The following is a 17,487-nucleotide window of genomic DNA, read 5'->3' as shown; positions in this document are numbered from 1 at the left end:
TGGGTGCAGCACACCAACATGGCACAAGTATACATATGTAACAAACCTGCATGTTATGCGCATGTACCCTAGAACTTAAAGTATAATAAAAAAAAATAGATAAATAGCTGGGACTTAAGCTAAAGAGCTTTTGCATGGCAAAAGAAACAATGAGCAGAGTATCTGACAAAGGACTAACATCCAGAATCTACGATGAACTCAAACTAGGAAGAAAAAAAATCCTATCAAAACTTGGGCTAGGACATGAATAGACAGTTCTCAAAAGAAGATATACAAATGGCCAACAAACTATGAAAAAATGCTCAACATCACTGGTGATCAGGGAAATTCAAATCAAAACCACAATGTGATACTACCTTATTCCTTCAAGAATTGCCATAATCAAAAAATATAACATATAAATAAAATAAAACATAAAAATAAAAATCTAATTGATGTGATGGCATGGTTGTCATGAACAGGAAACACTTCTACACTGCTGATGGGAATGTAAACAAGTACAACCACTATGGAAAACAGTGTAGAGATTTCTTGAAGAACTAAAAGTAGAACTACCATTTGATCCAGCAACCCTACTATGGGGTATCTACCCAGAGGTAAAAATGTCATTATACAAAAAAGATACTTGCACACACATGTTTATAGCACTTCAAATTGCAATTGCAAAAATATGGAACTAACCCAAATGTCCTTCAATCCATGATTGGATAAAGAAACTATGGTATATGTATACAATGGATTACTACTCAGCAAAAAAGGGAATGAATTAATGGCATTTGCAGCAACCTGAATGAGACTGGAGACTATTATTCTAAGTGAAGTAACTCAGGAAAGGAAAACCAAACATTGTACTTTCTCACTCTTAAGTGGGAGATAAGCTATGAGGATGCAAAGCTATGAGGATGCAAAGACATAAGAATGACACAGTGGACTTTGGAGACTTGGGGGAAAGGGTGGGAAGGGGGTGAGGGGTAAAAAACTACAAATTGGGTGCAATGTATACTGCTTAAGTGGTGGTGCACCAAAATCTCACAAATCACCACTAAAAAACTTACTCATGTAACCGAACACCATCTATTCCCTAATAACCTGTGGAAATGAAACAATAATAATAAGAAAGAGTCATCAGCAGGAATACTGTCCTGGTGAAGGACTCTCTGGATAAACTTTCCCTGGTGTATGTGTGTGTGTGTGTGTGTGTGTGTGTATGTGTGTGTGTATATATATGTGTATATATATATATAGCTAATGCTTTGGCTAACTTAAAAAAAAACTCTCATAATAAGCAGATGTTATCATTCTTCAGCTCTTCAGAAAATCAACAAGTGAAATGCCTTAAGCATCACGAAAACCTGTTGCCATGACCTTTGCTATTGTCCAGTCCATTTGTGTTTTGACTGGACCACTTCTACCTCTAAGTAGCCGTTGTTTTTACTGTGCTTTGTATTCTGGATTGTACTGGTAAAGCCATGTTTCTTCTCCTGTTAAAATTCTTCAAAGAAATGCTTCAGGATCTTTATCCAACTTGCTTAAAGTTTCTATTGAAAGCTCTGACCTTATCTGCAGCTGATCTGGGAGCAACTGTTTTGGCACCCATTGAGTGGAAAGTTTGCTCAGCTTTAATTTCCCAGTCAGAATTTTGTAAGCTGAACTAATTGAGATGTTTTTGGTGTTGGCTCTTGTTTCTGCTGTTAATGTCAGTCCTTTTTTAATTAGGGCATTAACAAAATTAATTTTTTTCTCACAAATTACTGTGGATGGTCTGCCACTGTCGGGCTTCATCTTCAGCATCGTCTCATCCCTTCTTAAAACAGGTTATCCATTTGAAAACTATCAATTTCTTTGGAGCATTGTCCTCATAAACTCTTTGTAAAGTATCAATGATTTCACCGTTCTTCCAACCAAGCTTCACTATCAATTTGATGTTTCTTCTTGCTTCCATTTTAGCAGAATTCATGATGTTTTCGTAGGGGTTCTTTTCAAACTGATGTCTTATTCTTCTTAATGCCTCAGACTAAATTATGTTCAGATATGTTATAACAAGTTAGTACAGTTTTATTTTGGTGCAAAAAAATTGAAGTCCGTGCATAGTTTTTTCAAACTATGCATTTTTCCTGAACTTTCTGCATACTCTTCAAATAATCTAAGGTAACTCTGCCTCTAAGTTTTTGAGACAGGGTCTCACTCTGTCACCCAGGATGGAGTGCATTGGCACAATCATGGCTCACTGTAACTTCAAACTCCTGGGCTCAAACGACCCTCCTGCCTTAGCCTCTTGAGGAGCTAAAACTACAGACATGTGCCACCACACCCAGGTATTTTCTTATTTTTTTGTAGAGGGGAGTCTCATTATGTTACTCAGGGTGAGAAAGTCATTATCTCAGTATTTAGGAAACTCATTTCATAGTATTTAATTACATACTTTCACCTAACAAAATCCCCTTATATTTGGCTTGTCAGCAACTAGCAGTTTATCTTTAGCCATTTAGATTTCTCGATGCAGAAGCCAAACACATGTTCACTGTGTGCATCACATTGAAGGAATCACAGATTAGACTTCCTGAGTAGTTCCAAAACTCTGTTCACTACACGGAGGTGAGGGAAAGAGCTTCTATAGCTTTTCTTGATGGTGGTGGTAGAATGAGACCCTTAGACTAGCTCTTCCCAAAGAAAGTCTCTTCACAAATGCCATCCCTTGAATCACCAACTCCAATCATCACCATTGAATGCCTTCAATGATCAACTCATTCATGAAACTTGTTTTGGAGTGTTTATTTTGAAGATTTGCAGCTCGATAATTAGTATCTATGTACTTAGAGTCTTGAAAAAGTTGCCATGTCAATATTCTCTTACATTTTAAATGCATCATCTCATTTAGTCTTCACAACAAACCTGACTCTAGGTATAAATTTGTTTTTCAGTTTAATATATGAGGGATTGAGATTCAGACAGGATAAATGATCTGGCTCTTGTTCCAGAGCTAATACAAAATGACACAAGGATTTTAATCCATGTTTCTCTAACAGCAAAGTCAGTGGTTTCCACTGTCTCTCCCAGCATGATGCAGGACAAGAGCAAAGGGCAATCTTAGCAGAATTAAAATCCTAAAGATCCAGGGGACATGACCTATGACATAGCTGTAGAACATAGATAAACAAAAAAAATGTTTACCTTACTGGAAAAAAAGTAATAATAAATTCTTCTTTATTGATTACAAACAATATATTTCCAGCTCTTCTAAATAGTAGATCTATGTATATAATATGTGTGGGATTGAAATCACCTTTGCAAAATTATGGCAGTAAGAGAAATCTAACATAGTTGGGTCCATGTTGCTTCTGACCTCCATGCTGTCCTTGGTCAATCCTGCATGTAGGTCAAGGTAACTTTGGGAGAAATTTAGCTTATAGTTTAACCTTAAAGCAAAGATGATAATAGCCCTTTTCAAAACTAAACTGTCTTTGTAAGACTAATGCAAGGCCACAAGGTTAGGATTATGAAAGGGGACTGAATTTGAATAAGATAGATACAGGGCACATGTGACTAGAAGCCGCAAGCCTTGTGACTTTCCCAGTTGCTCCTGTAGATGACATCACTATTGTAGAAACTAAGATTTTTGTTTGTTTGTTTGGTTGGTTGGTTGGTTTTTTTTGTTGTTGTTGTTGTTGTTGTTGTTGTTTTGAGCTGTCTTGCAGAATGCCTGCACCCGGATTCCTGATTCATGACTCAACTGATCCTGTGCCCTACCTGCCTCCAGAGGCAGGCTCAGAACAGGAGGACCATTTTCTACACACCTATAATTTCATCCCCACCAAGCAGCAGCATCTGTCGTCTAACCTCCTGCCCACCAAATTGTCTATAAAAACCCTAAGCTCCAAGCCTTTAGGGAAATTGATTTGAGTTACAACTCCAGTTCTTGCACATGGGGTGGCCTCACATCAGTTAAACTCTTTCTCTACTGCAATGCCATGGTCTCAGTGAATTGATTTTGTCTGCACAGCAGGTGGCAAGGAGCTGTCAGGTGATTACATAAAGTGGAAGGGAAAAAGGAAAAACAACTTTGGCATTTTCTTAATTTAGAACAGAAGTTTACCAAACTTGATTACTGATTTTCATTCAACCATTCAATAAATGAGGTTTCTTTTGTGTGCACTGTGCTAGTTTTTTGCACTTCCGGAACTTAAAAAATTCAGTACTTCATCTCTTTATTTTTTAAATTTTATATTTGTAGTGAATGGAAGGGCTTATTTCCTATTTGTTTGTTTTTATTATTTCTCTGTAGAGAAAAGGTCTCACTGCATTCCCCAGGCTGGTCTCAAACTCCTGGCCTCAAGCAGGCCTCTAGCCTTGGCCTTCCAAAGTTCTGAGATCACAGGCATGAGCCACCATGCCTGGTCTTCTCTATATTTTTATGCTGACAAAGTGATGTCAGTTTGTGTGGATAATATAATCAGACAGAGGACATTGTACTTACTGGGCCTCTACTACAACACAATACTGTTTATGATGGAAAAGAATGTACTGATAAACTTCTTAGGTGAAAGGAGATGAGACTTTTTTTTTTTTTTTTTTTGAGACAGAGTCTCGCTCTGTCACTCGGGCTGGAGTGCAGTGGCCGGATCTCAGCTCACTGCAAGCTCCGCCTCCCGAGTTTACGGCATTCTCCTGCCTCAGCCTCCCGAGTAGCTGGGACTACAGGCGCCCGCCACTTCGCCCGGCTAGTTTTTTTTTTTTAAGTACCAATTAATTATGAAATTGCTTTCTAACTGGGTAGATCTGGTAAGTTGCAAGGGTCAAGGCTGAATCTCTGAAGAGTATAGGCAAGAGACTGAGGGTAGTTTTTAGTCTCCAAAGAAGGGGGAAAAAGATGAATGAATTATTCAGGCCCTCATCTTAACACATTTTTTGGAAATAGAGATACACAAATCTTAAAGGAAACTTATCCCTGATACCAAAACCAAATACAGCACATGAACAAAGGAAAACTACAGACCAATATCACTTAGGAACTTAGGTGCACAGACTCCTCAACAAAATTTAGCAAATTATATCCAGCAACGTATAAATAAAATTACATACCATGACCAAGTGGGATTTATTGCATGTATGTACCACTGGTTCAACATTGGAAAATCAATGTAATCATAGCTGACTAAAAAAAATCATATAATCATAGCATTGACACATGAAAATATTTGACAAAATACAACACCCATTCATGTTAAAAACTCCCAGCAAGCTAGGAATAAAGGAGAACTTCGTCAACTTGATATTGAGTAACCACAAAAACTCTACAGTTGACATTGTACTTAGTGATAAGAAACTAGATATTTTCTGCCTAATACTAGGAAGGATGTTTGCTTTCCCCATTCCTATTAAATATAATACTATAATTTCTAGCCAGTGCAACAAGTCAAGAAAAAGAGAAAACAGGCACTCAGATGGAAAGGAGGAAACTATTACAGAGAGAGAAAAAAAAATAGGAAGAGGTTAGAATTCAGAAATTAAGATGGAACTAAAAACCCTAAATTGGAGAATTGGTCAGGAATCAGGAATCCTGTGGGTAATAGAAATGTTAAGTCACAGTACATATTTTAGGGTATGAAGTGGCAAGAGAGGTACGTACATTGGTGTAGGTATGTTTCAGAGAGTGTTTAGAAATCAGTTTTATTTGGCATAACTGCTTTGCCTTATCCAAAAAGCAGGAAGAAATCTGACATTAAGGACCTGATTTGTTCAACGCTTTCTAGTGGAAACTAAAGAAGCACATTAGGGAGATACTTAATATAGTATAGTATAGTGTCAGTAGTAACAGACGCAGATGCTGGCAAAATAATTATCCTTTGTAGAGACTTCACTGAAAATAAGCTATAAGTAGGATAACAGTGTCTGAATTAATTTTTCAACTGATATTGCTTTTGCAATAAGTGTTTAGAGTGACAAAGTTAGCATCAATGGAATAATTTAATGTCTGAAGAAAAAGATAATTTTAAAGTGTAAGCCGATGTATGGCGGGGGCTGCCATAACAAGCTATCAGAAACTGGGTGCCTTAAGGAACAGAATCTTACTGTCTCACAGTTCTGGAGGCTGAACATCCAAAATCAAGGTGTCAGAAGGCTGGTTCTTTCTAATGGCTGTCAAGGAAGGATCTGCTCCAGACTCTCTTTTTGGTTTATGGTCATCTTCCCCGCGTCTCCTGGCATTATATTTTCTCTAAGTCTGTCTCTGTGTCCAAATTTCCTCTTTTTATAAGGATATCAGTCAGATTAGGACTCACCCTAAAATCCTTATTTTAACTTCATAACCTCTAAAAGACCCTATCTCCAAATAAGATTACATTGTTTTTGAGGGAAGAGAGGTGTAATTCAACCTATAACAGCCTAACTCAATTGTAGCTTTCCCAGATAAGACAATACATTAAATACATGGATTTTAAAATGTGTCCTCAAAATTTTTGCATGCATAATTACAACTCACAAATTCAATCAGAAATTTATGAATAAAGTGTCATAACTGTAAAATGGTTCATTGAATGGATTGGAATAAATAGAGGGAAAATTGAAATGCATCATTTATCCCCAAGTTTCACTTAGCCTCTTAAAACAATCCATTGCTTAGTGTTGCTAAACACAAATGGCACTCTGAGTTTCACTTTTTGTAGATCACTCCCTGGAAACATTGAAGAGTAAAGCAATACCCTAAAGATAAGCAGTTGAAAAGAATGAAAGTTTGGGGTAGTAATGCATACATCATATTGATTAGTCCCCAGTCATCAGCTCAAGTTTCCAACAGAGGCTGAAAGGTTGTGCTCTGGAGATTTCTTAGCCGTGTATGTTCTACTGTACACAAACACACCATTCAAACAAATGAATTTGCTTGCTTCCTTATTTCTAGTAGCCATATTGCTTTCCATCGCCTACACTACTTAACACAGATACAAAGAATTCTACTCAGCATTCAAAAACCTTTTGATACAGAAAAGTGTGGGCACCCAAAATACCTTTGAAAAGAACAAAGTGTAAGCAGGAAGAAGCTATTAACATAGAGGAAAATGGGAAATGGAAGCAGCAGAGCCAATTATAGGTACATTTCTGCTTGTTGAAGAGACCTCAAAATAGAAGATTTAAAAATCTATCTCCAAAAGCTTTTTTTAAAGTAAAAAGTTTGAAAAGGTATCATAGGCCATGTATAAAAAAGAATACCCATTCTGTCTACCAAAGTAAGCACTTTCTTCCTTTTCCTTGATTGAAGGCACAAGATAATTGTCTCTTCCTGATGCTTTGTTTAAGGATTCTAACAAAACCACTCTCAGGTGGCCCTCTTAAGAGCATCCCCCCTGGGAATCTGCCATTGAATCTCGAAACTATAATTTGTTCCAGACACTCTGTGCAAAATACATTTCTTTCCCAAGCTTTAAACTTGATAATTAGATGTGTTTAGTTAGAATTATAAATAAAATCAAGTGGAAAGTTATCCAGGTGCAAGTTATTAACCTATAGTGATGGCAGAACAGAGTGGGACTCCACAAACTCACATTTTTGGTGCAAGTCACATGTTTTAGGTACTTTTCTAAGCTCTTTATTGAACATACTATTTTATTCTTGATGATAATCTATTAATGTAATGTTTTGATTTTGTAGATATTGAGAGTTAAGAAATGACTTATATAGAAATAAATGGTAGAAGTAGATTCAAACCCATGTTTGTTTGACTCCAAAGCTTCTATTTCTTCCTCTCAGTTCCAGAAACTGAGGCATAGGGAAAGAATGCTCAGAGCATGCCCAACTTGTTTCTTAACTTGTCATATGTCTTAGTCAGCTTGGGCTGCTGTAACAAAATACTATGGACTGGTAGCTTAAACAACGAACATTTGTTTCTCATGGTTCAGGAGGCAGCAGATTGGGTTCTGGTAAGGGCCCACACCTGGTTTGCAGGTGGCCATCTTCTTAGCAGTTGTCCTATAGAGTATTATTATTCCTATTTAATAGATGGAAAACCTGGGGAACAGAGAAGCTGAATAACTTTCCCAAGTATCAGAGCTGTGACTCAAACCCAGAGAGTCTAGTTCCAGGGTCTGATGCTTTTAACCACTGAATGAAATGGCCTTGCCCAACAAACATGTCTCAAGCGCTTATTATAGATCAAGCACACTAATAAAACTTTGATTCTTTAGAAAATGTTGGTGAAATCTGTTAAGTATAGTAATGGAGTAACATACATAGAAGTCCAAAGGTAGGTAAGGTGAGTACCTAGCCCAGCTAAAAGGGGATATATGGAGCCTCCTAAAAGGAGAAACTAAACCTGGCGTGTCGAGGATGAGGCAAGGATGGGATGGAGAATGAGGCTGGATAGTAGGTGGAGAAAGATCACAAAAGAGCCATGTCAAATAGCTTAAAGTCTCTCGTAGGTAGCAGGTGTTAAGTAAAAGGTGACTTAGTCAAGTATGAGGTTTTTAAAAAATTTCCTTGGGAACTAGCTGAAGAAGAACTGAGGATGAGGACAATGACAGTGAAAGCCGTCAGAAGCCTGTGGTAGCCCAGAGTGACAGACGTTTCTGAGGACGATGATAACGTAGTCTGTCAGCACTACTATAACAAAATACTACAGCCTGGGTCATTTAAAGACGTTGAGACATGTGTTTCTCAGAGTTTTGGAGCCTGGGAAGTCCCAGATTGAGACACCAGCATTGTTGTCTGGTGAGGGCTGCTCCATGCTTCCAACATGGCACCTTGTTTCTGTGCCCTCACATGGCAGAAGGCAGGAGGGCAAGAGGATCAAATGCCGCGGGAAGCTTCTCTCATAAAGGCCTTATTATTCCCCATAAAGCCTGTGTGCCTTGTCTTGGATGAGTAGATTGCAAATCAAGGCTTTAGTTCCTACACTCGAATGCTGTGGCAACATCATACGCAAGATGAGTGCTGGGCGAGGGATCTTAATATTTGGATTCAATCTCAGCGTTGCTTTATATTACTGTGTTACTTAAATTCTGTTGTATATTTCATTATCTGTACAAATAAGAGAACTAAAAGAGCTGGACAATGTCAGAATTGAAGGTATCTATACCTTTTCTTGGGATAATTGTTGCTTATTTTCTGGACACTAAATGAGTATTTTATTATATGTCTAGAAAGTATTGAAATGTTTTCTTTCTTATTTTGAAAGAAAGACTGCTGTGTTATTATGTTGCCTGAAATAAGCTTTGTTTTCATTATCTTTTAATCTGCAAGCTAGCCAGCCAAGCTGTGCCCTTAGTTCACTTCCTTGGAAGTTCCATGAAAGTCAGTGGGATGTGGAATGAAAATTAAATTCGAAAGGGGATGTATGAAGGAAATAATGTCTCTAACAGACCTGTCTGACCCTGTGTTTCCACCTTCTCCTGCCAGGCAACCTTTTCTGTAGACAATCGAAAGAAATATATCTGTAAAAAGGATATATTGGGGAGTGTGTGGTTATGTGTGCATGTGTGTACTCTGTGTGTGTCTGTGTGACCTGTGTATATCTGCATGTGTGTCCACATTCAGGGAAAAATAAGGATTAGAAAGGAATTAGAAAGGTTCCCTTCAACTCCCCAGGGAAGCCATTCAGCAGGTAAATGTGTCATGCTTTAGCACATTTTCTCCTGCTTAACTGTTATGCACCTGCGTCCCCCAGTATACTGTGTGTGACCAGAGCACACGGTCTATATATTTTCACTTTGTCTCCAGTGTGATGCTTGGCACACAGGAAGAGATCAAAATGTGTTGAACTGTTTTTGATCAAATCAATCCCAACTTTTATAACTAATTTGAAGCAGCTATTTCTGCTCATCTTCCTTTGCTGCTCCAGAAATTTCTCTCAAGCAAAGACAAAAGGTTGTTTTTAATGCATGTATATGCGTGATACTGTTTTAAGTCCTAACATGCAGTATTAATATATAAAGGTCTTTGAAATTCAATGGGAAAAGAAAAATACTCATTGATAAATATGAATTCATAAAAAAGAAATTAAGATGGCATAGAAGAGTATCTAAACCCTTTTTCAAAATTTCAAACTCACTAGTGTCAACCTAAAATAATCAAAATGCATAGGATCCAGTGCAAAATATAAGGATAGCCATCTGGGACTAATATACCCCAAAGAATGTATATTATTATAACATATTTTTTACACAAAAGCTAACACGCAGACCTAAGATTTGATTGGCTACAAAAGTGGTTGCTGAATAATAAAGAAGTAACTATCACAAGGGGCTCTATCTCCAATGTCATTTAGTCTAGATGTGAATGAAGACTAGGGAGTCTTTTTAACATATACTATCTCAACACAAAGGTTAAGAAGCAATAGTCATGCATGACAGAAGAAAACAGTGGTGCTATGTGACTCAGTTTCCAGGGCTTAACTTTTCACCTTGGCATAATAAATTTAAAAGGTTCTATTTTGTTTTCATTAAATAAAATTTTATTTTATTTCCTAATTTTTAATTTTAAATTTAAGAAAACTAAATATTCAAAACTTACTAGAGATACAGAATAATACAATGAGATGCTATTTTATCCATCGAAGTATCAAAGATTAGAATTAAAAAATGATACTCAGAGTTGGCAAAAGATGCCAGAAACAGATACCCTCATATAGGACCCAAGTAAATATAAAGTGATGCAGTCTTTCTGGAGGATTATAGGGCCATATTATCAAAAGTCTTAAATATCTTCTTTTACGCAATATCTCCATTTCTAGGAATTTATTCAGTGGAAGTAATCAGAGGTGTGCACAAATGTTTCTGTGTAAGATTTATCCCACTATTATTTACAAAAGCAAAGAAGAAAACACAAAGGAAATAACCAAAATGTTTAGTAATAGATATTCAGTTATGAAAGCATATTATTTTAGAATGTGATGAAAAATATTTATAATAGTAAGTTAAAATAGGACATAAAGCAAATATTATATGATAAATATTATATATGTGTGGGGGTACTTTAATCTTAACACTGGTAGAGTGATTTTAATTTTAATATTATTCGAATTTTTTATACAAAGAATGCATTCCACGTATGTGTGTGTGTTTAACCCTTAATTTAAAGAGTTACTGTGCTCATTATAAAACTAGATGAGAAAAAGAGACTTTGATCTGCAAAGAGCTGTTCAAACTTTAGTAAGAAATGTTAAATATGTTAAAAATGTAAACACTGTGGTTTGAGTTTTATTGTGTACTAATTAAAAGCAAATGTTTGCTAGCTCAAAAAAAAAGTTACTGTTATCAAATACTCAAAACTGAAGGAACAAAGGTTGTTGAGAAAAAAATTAAGATTTTGGATATCCCAAATATTTAATATATTACCTGTAAGTATTTATTCAGAAAAAAATGCCATAGGTTCTTTTTTATACTACCTTGAAAGTTTTCTAATGCTTTGGTTGCTTGCTGGGTAACAAATCAGTATTTTTCATTATGTTAGAAGTTACTTCTAGATGTGTTTGTCTTTAAACAAGTGATTATTTTTATTATGTACCAGCACATTCTTTTTATTTATATATTTATTTTTTAATTTTTTTATTATTATACTTTAAGTTCTAGGGTACATGTGCACAACGTGCAGGTTTGTTACATATGTATACTTGTGCCATGTTGGTGTGCTGCACCCATCAACTCGTCAGCACCCATCAACTCGTCATTTACATCAGGTATAACTCCCAATGCAATCCCTCCCCCTCCCCCCTCCCCATGATAGGCCCCGGTGTGTGATGTTCCCCTTCCCGAGTCCAAGTGATCTCATTGTTCAGTTCCCACCTATGAGTGAGAACATGCGGTGTTTGGTTTTCTGTTCTTGGGATAGTTTGCTGAGAATGATGGTTTCCAGCTGCATCTATGTCCCTACAAACAACGCAAACTCATCCTTTTTTATGGCTGCATAGTATTCCATGGTGTAAATGTGCCACATTTTCTTAATCCAGTCTGTCACTGATGGACATTTGGGTTGATTCCAAGTCTTTGCTCTTGTGAATAGTGCCTCAATGAACATACGTGTGCATGTGTCTTTATAGCAGCATGATTTATAATCCTTTGGGTATATACCCAGTAATGGGATGAGAGAAAATTTTTGCAATCTACTCATCTGACAAAGGGCTAATATCCAGAACCAGCATATTCTTATAGCAATTTTTAAAAGCGTTGAAATGTGTATAGAACAAAGTTTTTTTGTTGTTTTGTTTTTCTTTTCAAATTTTAATACTAGTTTGCGTAAAATTGGTGTTTATTCATTTGTTTAACAAATATTTATTGAACACTTCTATAGTCTGAGTTCTGTCCTTGGCATTGAGGAAACACTGGTGAATAAACATGTTGCTGACTTTGGATTTTAATAGAGCACATAACAAAAGTAACAAAAAATTACGTAAAATCATCTCAGGAGGTGATAGGTGCTGTGAGCCAACAGTACAGCAGGACGGGAAGCTCATAAGTGATGAGAAGGATGTAATTAATTAAGGTGGTCAGAGATAACCTCTTGACGAAGTGTCATTTGAGCAGAAACATCAATAAGATGAAGGAACAACCCATTTACATCATAGGGACAACATGACAGGCAGAGGGAAACGCAGATTCAAAGCCCAGGAGACAGAAAACGTTGGCATGCTAGAACCGCAAAAGCACACTGAGATCGGAGTGGAGGATGCCAGGACAAGAGCGAGAGAAAATTAGGTCCAGGCATATCATACAAGATTTACTGAGTTCTGTGACTTTTGTTCTAGTGTTACAGGGGGTTACTGGGAGGATTTAGTGAGAGAGTGATGTGATCTGATTTCCATTGTTAAAGAGTATGTGGGTTGCTGGGTGAAGATAAAACTGTAGGCAGGAAAGAGAAGAAGGAAAATAATACCAGTTTGGAGGGTCTTGCATCAGTGCAGGCGAAATAAAGTTGCTTGGACCAGAAATCAATGTGATGAGAAGTAATTTAACTCTAAATGTATTTTAAATATAGAACCAGCAGAATCTGCTGAGAAAAACAGATGAATCAATGATGACTTCTAGGTTCTTGACTCAAGCAACTGCCTGAATGGTGTTTTCATTTCTTAGTGAGGTAAGTGGTTGAAGAAAGTGGATAGCAAAAGTTTTGTTTTGAACATGTTGGTCTTGAGTTGTGTACTTGACATCCAAATTGGGATGTGGAGTAGGCAGTGAGATATACAAGTCTGGAGTTCAGAGAGGAAATATGGTCTGGAGATATAAACGGAGAAATCACATGCATAAAAATGGGATTTAGAGCCAAAGAATGGAATAAATACACCTAGAAAGAGAACGAGGAGAAAATAAAAATATGTTCCAAGAATCACGTCCTGTAGTAATCCAACATTTCAAAGAGGAAAAGGCTAAGAGTAACCAGAAAATGAGACTGAGAAAATATTGTCAATTTAGTAGAAGGAAAACAGAAAAAGTGTGGAATACAAATAGAAAATTGAAGACATTTTTCAGCCAGGAAATGATCAGCTATGTCAAATCCTTCTGCAAGATCTAGAACAAAGATTAGAAATTGAACTCAAATTGAACTTAGCAGCATACAATTTGATGTCGAATTTAAGAGTAGTTTCAGTGAAGGTGTGGACTGACAGGCTGACTAGGAAAGATTGCAGAAAGGACAAACGGGAAAGAAATGGAGACAGTAATGCAGACAATTCTTCTGAAGATGTTTGCTATTATATTCATGCATTGTATGTGTCATATAAATAAAATACACAGTATATATATAAAACATTATATTTACATGTGGTCAGGATGTTTTAATATATTTAGTGCTATAATTTAAACTCTGATAATTTGATAGATAAGATAATATTTCATTTTACTTAAAGTATTATTTATTTGTAATTGTGATAAAATACATAACATAAATTTTGCCATCTTAGCCATTTTTAAATCTACAGTTCAGTACTGTTAAGGATATTCACACTGTTGTGCAATCTACAGAACTTTTTCATCTTGCAAAGCTGAAACTGTGTACCCATTAAACAATTCCTCATCGGTCCATTCCTTTGAGTGGTGTGACAATCACTATTCTACTTTCTGTCTGTATCCATTGGACTACTCTAGGTACCTCATATAAATGGAATCATACAGTATGTTTTACTGTGACTCGTTTATTTCACTTAGTGTAATGTCCTCAAGGTTTATCCATGTTATAGCATGGGTCCAACTTCCTTCCCTTTTAATGCTGAACAATATTCTATTGTGTATACATCACATTTTATTTATTTATTCATCTATCAATGAACATTTGGTTACTTGTACCTGTTGGCTATTGTGAATAATCCTGCTGTGACTATGGGTGTGCAAATGTCTCTTGAAATTCCCCTTTTAGTTTGTTTACATTTAAGAAGTGGAATTGCTAGATCATAGGGTAATTCTATTTCTAATTGTATGAGGTGCCCCCAAACCGTTTTTCATATTGGCTACACCATTTTACATGTTCACCAACAGTGCACACTTTCTTTATACCCTTGTGAACATCTGTTCTTTTCTTTTGTTTTAATACTAGCTATCCTAATGGGTGTGAAATGATATCTCATTGTGTTACCTTCATTTTCCTAGAGATTAGTGATGTCAAACGTCTTTTCACATGCTTTGTGGTCACTTATATGTATTATGTGGAGAAATGTCTATTCAAAATTTTTGCCCATTTTAAAATTAGGTTATTCATTATTGTTGTTGCTGAGTTGTAGGAATTATTTATACATTCTGTATATTAACCCCTTATCAGGGAAATGATTTGCAATTATTTTCTCCCACCCCATAAGTTACATTTTCACTCTGTTGATTGTGTCCCTTGATGTACAACAGTTGTAAATTTTGATGTAGTCTCTTTTGTTTATTTCTGCTTTTGTGGCCTATGCTTTGATGTCATATCCGAGAAATCATTGCCAAATCCAAGGTCATAAAGCTTTTGCCATATGTTTTGTTCTAAGATAATTTAATAGTTTTAAGTCTTACCTTTAGGTCTTTGATTCATTATGAGTTGATTTTTATATATGGCATAAGGTATCAGTAAGGTCCAACTTCATTCTTTTTTATTTTATTTATTTATTTATTTATTTATTTGAGGCAGAGTTTCGCTCTATTGCCCAGGCTGGAGTACAATGGCACAATCTTAGCTCACTGCAACCTCCACCTCCTGGGTTCAAGCGATTCGCCTGCCTTAGCCTCCCAAGTAGCTGGGATTACAGGCATGTACCACCATGCCTGGCTAATTTTTGCATTTTTAGTAGAGATGGGGTTTCACCATGTTGGCCAGGCTGGTCTTGAAGTACCGAGCTCAGGTGTTCCGCCCTCTTCAGCCTCCCAAAGTGCTGGGATTACAGGCATGAGCCACCACACCCGGCCTCAACTTCATTCTTTTGCATGTAAATATCCAGTTTTCCGAACAGCATTTGTTGAAAAGATTGCCCTTTCTCCATTAATTGATCTCATTTAATTTTTCATTTCTCATTTTTTTGTTTACTGATGAGGTAATTACAGGATTTGACTAAAAGTCTAATTGAAATTACATGGAGAAATTGATTGAATCAGTTGGATGAGAAGTATTACTTAAATAGTCAACTAAACAAACTGAGAATAGTTTGAATTTTACAGAAAACTGACTACTTTGTACTTTATATGTAAATTTAATGTGCTCCCAACCAAGGTGAAAGGGCTCATCTGATTATCTTTGTATGAGATAGTTCAGTATGCTTGTTAGCTGTAGGACAGGATACTCTTTCTCCACTTCAGCTGAGTTTTTAGTGCTGTTATTGAATCACTGCAGGCTGTTGAGTGTCCAGGACAAGGCAACCAGATTTTCACTCAAGTCTCTTTTGTCTGAAGGAATGAATGGAAATCCATCTGTATTAGTCAAATAAGATTTATGAAGAGATCCAGTGATTACTCTTAAAGACAATAGCAGTCCCATGTAAACTTCAGCTAATAACTGAGAAGCATCTTAGACTCAAAACACTTGCCCTTTCTGTCCTTTGCTTACTGGTGACCACATGGGCTTCCTTTCTTTTTCTGTTTATTTAATTCTCTTTCTCTTCTTTTTGCTGATCAGATTCCTCTCCTTGTTCCTCAACATTCACAAGGTAAAAAATGACACCCCTGCTCAAACTTTAAATTACCTTCCATTACATGCAAATATAAACATCAGACCCATAATTATATTAACATTAAATGATATCTTTGAGTACTTATGTGGCAGAGGCTGCTTTAAATGCATTGTGTGTTTTAAACTAATTTAATCTTTAAAAGCACAAATGGGGAGTAGGAAATAGAGCCCCATCAGCCAAACTGTGACCTATTTTTTCCCCTCAGTGGGGATGCCTAGAAAAGAAAAAACTAACCAAGCCACAATTTCTTGCAAACATGTTAGTAACCAAACATCCTGATAAACACACAAATGCTATTTATTAGCAAAGAGAAACTAGTCCTTATTTGTGAAATGTTTTTTAGCAGGGTATACTTGGTCAGTTTGGGTTGCTTATTTTAAGGATGTATTGGTATTTATAAGCTATCTTATTCATAGGGCATAAAATGAGGTATTTTATAACCAAATGGCTCCTATTGTTTAATACATGTTCTTCTTCAAGTTTTATATAACAACTACTATGTCTAGTCTGAACCAGAAGGAATTGTTACATAGAAGACAAAGGACATTTGAGATTCTGCCTTGACAGTCTCAGACATCTTCATGGAAGGAGTGCTTATCTAGTCTTGATATTGCCTCTGCATTTTGAATTGCTAGTAAAATTGATACTGGTTGTGATTTATTATCGATGGTGTGTCTCATTTCACTAACTCTTCATGTTAGTAGAGTGGATATTATATTTTTCACAGTCTGCAGATAAAAAAAATTAAGAAACAGAAAGTTTCTATTTGTGCTCTTTCAGACTTTTTGATATAGGCATTTAATGCTATGAACTGTCTTCTTAGCACCACTTTTGCTGTGTCCCAGAGGTTTTGATAAGTAGTGTCACTATTGTTGTTCAGTTCAAAGAATTTTTTAAATTTCCATCTTGATTTCATTGTTGTTCCAAAGATCATTCAGAAGCAGATTATTTAATTTCCATGTATTTGTATAGTTTTGAGGGTTTCTTTTGGAGTTATTTCCAGTATCATTCCACTGTGATCTGAGAGGGTACTTGATATAATTTTGATTGTCTTGTATTTCTTGAGACTTGCTTTGTGGCCTTTCATATGATCTATGTTTGAGAATGTTCCATGTGCTGAGGAAAATAATGTATATTCTGCAGTTGTTGGGCAGAATGTTTTGCAAATAACTTTAAGTCCATTTGTTCTAGGGCATAGTTTAAGTCCATTGTTTCTTTGTTGACTTTCTGTCTTGACCTGTCTAGTGCTGTCAGTGGAATATTGAAGTCCCCCACCATTATTGTGTTGACATCTATCTCATTTTTTATGGCTAGTGGTAATTGTTTTATGATTTTGGGAGCTCCCATGTTAGGTGTGTGTGTGTGTGTGTGTGTGTGTG

This window comes from Colobus angolensis, unplaced genomic scaffold (genome assembly GCF_000951035.1).
Source record: "Colobus angolensis palliatus isolate OR3802 unplaced genomic scaffold, Cang.pa_1.0 Scaffold214, whole genome shotgun sequence".
Classification (NCBI taxonomy): domain Eukaryota; kingdom Metazoa; phylum Chordata; class Mammalia; order Primates; family Cercopithecidae; genus Colobus; species Colobus angolensis.
This window is presented reverse-complemented; position numbering follows the sequence as displayed.